This window comes from Pleurodeles waltl, chromosome 6 (assembly GCF_031143425.1).
Source record: "Pleurodeles waltl isolate 20211129_DDA chromosome 6, aPleWal1.hap1.20221129, whole genome shotgun sequence".
Lineage (NCBI taxonomy): Eukaryota > Metazoa > Chordata > Amphibia > Caudata > Salamandridae > Pleurodeles > Pleurodeles waltl.
This window is the reverse complement of record NC_090445.1, coordinates 405,266,863-405,272,862: the sequence shown is the minus strand read 5'-3', so window position 1 is coordinate 405,272,862 and position 6,000 is coordinate 405,266,863.

The window sequence follows — 6,000 nt, the reverse complement described above, 5'->3', positions numbered from 1 at the left end:
AGTTCGTGTATGACAGACTCCCAGACCATATACTCTTATGGCTACCCTGCACTTACAATGTCTAAGGTTTTGCTTAGACACTGTAGGGGCATAGTGCTCATGCACCTATGCCCTCACCTGTGGTGCACCCTGCCTTAGGGCTGTAAGGCCTGCTAGAGGGGTGACTTATCTATGCCATAGGCAGTGTGAGGTTGGTATGGCACTCTGAGGGGAGTACCATGTCGACTTAGTAATTTTCTCCCCACCAGCACACGCAAGCTGGCAAGCAGGGTGCATGTGCTGAGTGAGGGGTCCCCAGCATGGCATAAGACATGCTGCAGCCCTTAGAGACCTTGCCTGGCATCAGGGCCCTTGGTACCAGGGGTACCAGTTATAAGGGACTTACCTGGATGCCAGGGTGTGCCAATTGTGGAGACAAAGGTACAGTTTAGGGAAAGAACACTGGTGCTGGGGCCTGGTTAGCAGGCCTCAGCACACTTTCAAATCATAACTTGGCATCAGCAAAGGCAAAAAGTCAGGGGGTAACCATGCCAAGGAGGCATTTCCTTACAAGGACCTACACTTCAAGTGCTGCTGTGACCTCAGTCTGGAAGAGACAATGACTCATGTGTCTGGGGAAAGGGCCCCTGCCTTCAGCACAGAGGAGTTGGAGAAACTCATGGATGGGGTCCTCCTCCAGTATACGCTACTTTACGGTCCTCCAGACAAACAGGTAAGTACACTGTGAGCATGCTGTATGGGCAATGCCTGTGTGGAGTAGGGTGGATGAAAGATAGGGGGGTGAGAATGAGGCATGCATGAAACGACGGTGAGTGCATGTGCGCCATGGCAAGGGTAGGGATGCAGTGACTGTGACGGTGCAGTTGGTAATTACTTCTCTTTTCCCCTGTACAATTCCTGTAGGTCAGCGCCCACCAGAAAAAGGACATCGGGTGTGCCATCGCCAAGGAAGTCCAGACCCTGGGGGTCTACCACAGACGGAGCACCCACTGCCGGAAAAGATGGGAGGACATTCGCCGCTGGAGCAAGAAGATGGCAGAGGCCCGGCTGGGGATGGCGTCCCAACATGGGAGGGGTGCCCATCGCACCATGACCCCCCTGATGTTCAGGATCCTAGAGGTTGCGTATCCGGACTTGGATGGGCGCTTGAGGGCATCACAGCAGCCACAAGGGGGTGAGTACACTCTCATTCTGCTGATTCAGTGTGCATTTTAGGTGTCTGGGTGGGGGAGGTGGGCTGTGGGTTCTCCTAGGCCAAGGTGAGTTTGCTAGTTAAGTTCCCTTCTTCAGGCAGGCCCTGTGGCACCCCACCCCACCCCACCTGTGTACAGTGCCAACTACACCTAGTCAGGCTCCTGTGACATTGATGTGTGCAGAAATAGGACATAGCCTTGTAAGCCATGTCCCAGGGATTGAATAGTGGACCCCAAGTGTGCGGCGTAGTGCAGGGGGCTTCTGAGTCTGTCGTGTCCGCCAACGGTGGCAGTATTGCATGCACTGAACATGTCTTTCTTCTCTCTCCCCCCCTCTTTTTGTGGTCTTCTTGTACTTGTGTGCATTAGCATCATCAGGTGGAGGAGCAGTGGCACCGGAGCAGGAGGGAGCTGCATGCCACATGGCACTGGAGGGCGACACTGCGGACTCCGAATTCACCAGTAGGACGGAGGGCGAGGACAGGAGCTGACACCAGCGAGACGGACTCCTCCTCTGATGAGAGCTCCCTTGCGGTGGTGGCCCCATCTGTGCCCCCCACATCTACAGGTACAGCCGCCACCCCCCTACCAGCACCGCCCTCCCAGCAGCCCCTCAGCCTTTGCACCGTTCCCGCTCACCCAGGAGGGTGGGCCTTACCTTCGTCCCAGGCACCTCAGCCCCTGCCCCTGTCACCCCTGCTGCCCTCAGTGAGGAGGCCATTGACCTCCTCAGGTCCCTCACTGTTGGGCAGTCTACCATTTTAAATGCCATCCAGGGTGTAGAGAGGCAGTTGCAACAGACGAATGCATACCTGGAGGGCATTCACTCTGGTCAGGCAGCCCTTCAGTGAGCTTTTCAGACTCTGGCCTCAGCACTGATGGCAGCCATTGTCCCTGTCTCTAGCCTCCCCCTCCAACTTCCTCCACCCAGACCCACAACCCTGTACCTCAGCCTATCCCAAGCACACCATCAGACCAGCATGCACACACCTCAACACACACGGGAAGCCCTGGCACACATAAGCACCACACATCCCACAGGCACTCACGCAAGCATCACACACATGCAGACACACCAACATCCACTGCCTCCACTGTGTCCCCCTCCTCCTCGTCTCCCTCCTCCCTCCCTGTCTCATCTCCACTCACACCTGCATGCACTAAATCCTCAGCCACTATGTCCATCACCAGCACACCCACCACCACACCCCGCTCACGTGCAGTCACCACCCCACACTACCATTCACCCATACCCTGTGTCCTCTCCCAGTGTGTCTGTGAGGCCACCTCCCAAGGTACACAAGCGCAGCCACACACCCACCCAATAGCCATCCACCTCATGACAGCCTCCAGCCCATGCACCTTCACCCAAAGTCACCAAACGTACACCTCCTACAACCACAACCTCTTCCTCCACTCCCAAACCCCCTCCAGCTACCCGTCCCAGTGTTCCTAAGAAACTTTTCCTAGCCAGCCTTGACCTCTTTCCCTCACCTCCCCCACCCCGTCAGTCTCCTTCCTAGGGCCCGACTCTCCAGGTCCCAACCTAGCACCTCAGCCACAACATCTGTGGGACCAGTGGTTCCAGTAGTCACCGGATTATGGAGTGCACCAGGCAGCAGGGCAGGAAGTGTGGCAAGGAGCCACAGCACGGACAGTCCCCCACCTGTCAAGCATAAAAAGTTGGCCAGTGCCCGTCGGGAGAGTGGAAAGAAACCAGCCACCAAAGCCGCTCCCAGGGGTACAGTTGGGAGTGTGGAGACAGCTGCGACACCATCCAAGGTGGGAAAGGTGCACAGTAAAACCGGCAAGTCTGGGAAGATCAGCACGGCGGATGCCAGCAGCCACACTGCACAGGAGGCGACCGCCAGCAGCCACACTGCCCAGGAGGCGACCGCCAGCAGCCACACTGCCCAGGAGGTGACCGCCAGCAGCCACACTGCCCAGGAGGCGACCGCTAGCAGCAGCCCCGCTGCCCAGGAGGCGACCGCCAGCAGCCACACTGCCCAGGAGAAGACCACCAGCAGCAGCCCCGCTACCCAGGAACTGACCGCCACCAGCCCCGCTACCACAGATAGGACCGCCAGCAGCAGCCCTGCTGCCCAGGAAGCGACCGCCAGCAGCCCCGCTGCCACAGACAGGACCGCTACCAGCAGCCATGCTGCCCAGGAAGCGACCGCCAGCAGACCCTGCTGCCACAGACAGGACCGCCACCAGCTGAACCGCTGCCCAGGACACCGCTGCCAGCAGCCCCGCAGACCAGGACAAGACCGCCACCAGCTGAACCGCTGCCCAGAAGACCGCCGCCAACAGCCCCGCAGGCCAGGACAAGACCGCCACCAGCTGTACCCCTGCCCAGGACACCGCCGCCAGCTGCCCCGCAGGCCAGGACAAGACCACCACCAGTTGAACCGCTGACCAGGACACCGCCGCCAGCAGCCCTGTAGGCCAGGACAAGACCTCCACCAGCTGAACCGCTGCCCAGGACACCGCCGCCAGCAGCCATGCAGGCCAGTCAGCGCCAATGATTCCGACGCTACTGAGTCCGCCACGGGCAGGATGAAGCACTCTGGGCACAAGGCCCCCTCCAGAACCAGTGGAGAAAGACATCCACTACCTCAGTCCTTGGCAGGATGAAGCACTCTGGGCACAATGCCCCTTCCAGAACCAGTGGAGAAAGACATCCACTACCTCTGTCCTTGGCAGGATGAAGCACTCTGGGCACAAGGCCCCCTCCAGAACCAGTGGAGAAAGACATCCACTACCTCTGTCCTTAGCAGGATGAAGCACCCTGGGCACAAGGCCCCCTCCAGAACCAGGGGAGAAAGACATCCACTACCTCTGTCCTTGGCAGGATGAAGCACTCTGGGCACAAGGCCCCCTCCAGAACCAGTGGAGAGATACATCCACTACCTCTGTCCTTGGCAGGATGAACCACTCTAGACACAAGGCCCCCTCCAGAACCAGTGGAGAAAGACACCACTACCTCAGTCCTTGGCAGGATGAAGCACTCTGGGAACAAGGCCCACTCCAGAACCAGTGGAGATTGTGATCCACTTGAGAGACTGTGGCTTTGCACTCCCCAGGATTGAACAGTGGCAGCCCACCCACTGTAGAGACGTGAAAGACTGTGGCTTTGAACTCCCCAGGATTGAACAGTGGGCAAACCACCCACTGTAGAGACTTGTGAGACTGTGGCTTTGCACTCCCTAGGATTGAACAGTGGGCAAACCACCCACTGTAGAGACTTGAGAGACTGTGGCTTTGCACTTCCCAGGATTGAACAGGGGGCAAACCACCCACTGTAGAGACTTGTGAGACTGTGGCTTTGCACTCCCCAGAATTGAACAGTGGGCAAATCACCCACTGTAGAGACTTGAGAGACTGTGGCTTTGCACTCCACAGGATTGAACTGTGAGCATGGAGCCCCCTCGTGGATCTGCCGTCGTGCACTCAACTGGCTGAAGTGCCCCCCCTTCCCTTCCCCTGAGGTGCCTGTTTTATTTCTAACTGATGCCCCTGCAGTGTTCTCACCGTTTTGATCGGGTATTGAGTGTGGGCCTCACCAATGCCTTTTGGGCCCAGTGATCCACGGACTATGATGGTGGAATCCCTTGGACTTGTGTTCTTGGTGTATATAATTGTATATAGTACGTATGTATGTATTTGTAAATATTTTTGTTGTATGTAATTGAATATATCACAATTATTCTACTCATTTCCTTTTGTCCTTGCATTCTTCCAGGGGGGGTTAGGGGGTGTAACTGTTATGTATCAATATGTATTGCCGTGTTGTAGTGGGTGAGGGTGGGGGTGGGTTGTGGGGGTGTTGCGTGTGTGTCACTCTATTTTCCCTCCCCCCTCCCCTGTGTCGTAGGTGCAGTACTCACCGTTGTCTTCACCGCCGGCGTTTGTGCTCCTGGTAGAGGAGCAGGAAGATAAAGGCTGGCAGAATCTGGAGCTCGGGGTCCATCGCATCCTGATTCCTCGTGGGTTGTGTAGAGGTGAGCGTTTTCCCTTCGAAGTCCTGTTTCTGCCGTGTTTTTGTTCGCGGTGAAACTGCCCCAGAAATGGTGGCGGATTGGTGGGTTGTAATAGTGTGGGCGGTACATTGTCCTCCACCTGTCTGTTGGCGGTTACCGCCGCGGTGTTTGTTTGTCCCGCCGTGGCGGTCAGAGTGTTAAAGTGGCTGTTTATGTTGGTGGTTTCCGCCACGGTCGTAATTCCATTTTTTTTACCGCCGGCCTGTTGGCGGTTTTACCACCGCTTTAACACTGACCGCTAGGGTTGTAATGACCACCTAAATACTTAAAGAATCTAGCTGCCGACAGAGTGAAAGAAGTGATTAAAAAATACTGTTATAGACTAAGACAATGTCTTACTGTCAAATGAAAGAAGCATTAGGAGCCAAACTCAACCGTAGGCCAAACGTTGACTATGAAAGGTACATTTTTTATCAAACGAGACAACAAGTTGGTGAAATGATGGATAAGTTTGTTGAAAGACTTGATGTGCTCATCAAACATTGCAAATTCAGTATTTTTAATGATGAAGAAGCCATGCGCCTCAGGCTCCTTCAGAAGATGCATGTTGCAAGAGACAGTCAGTCTAGAAAAGGTATTAATGACTGCTAGACATGAGGAATGAGCCTACTGGCAAACCACTGACATGGGAGCTGGAACAGCAAAAGGTGAATCGGCATTAGTTATGAAGTGCAGACACCAGCGCCAAGCAGATGCCAGTTAGTCAACATCCTCTGAAAAAGAAAGACAGTGTTTCTAATGTGGATTTCCATTTCTACACGAGA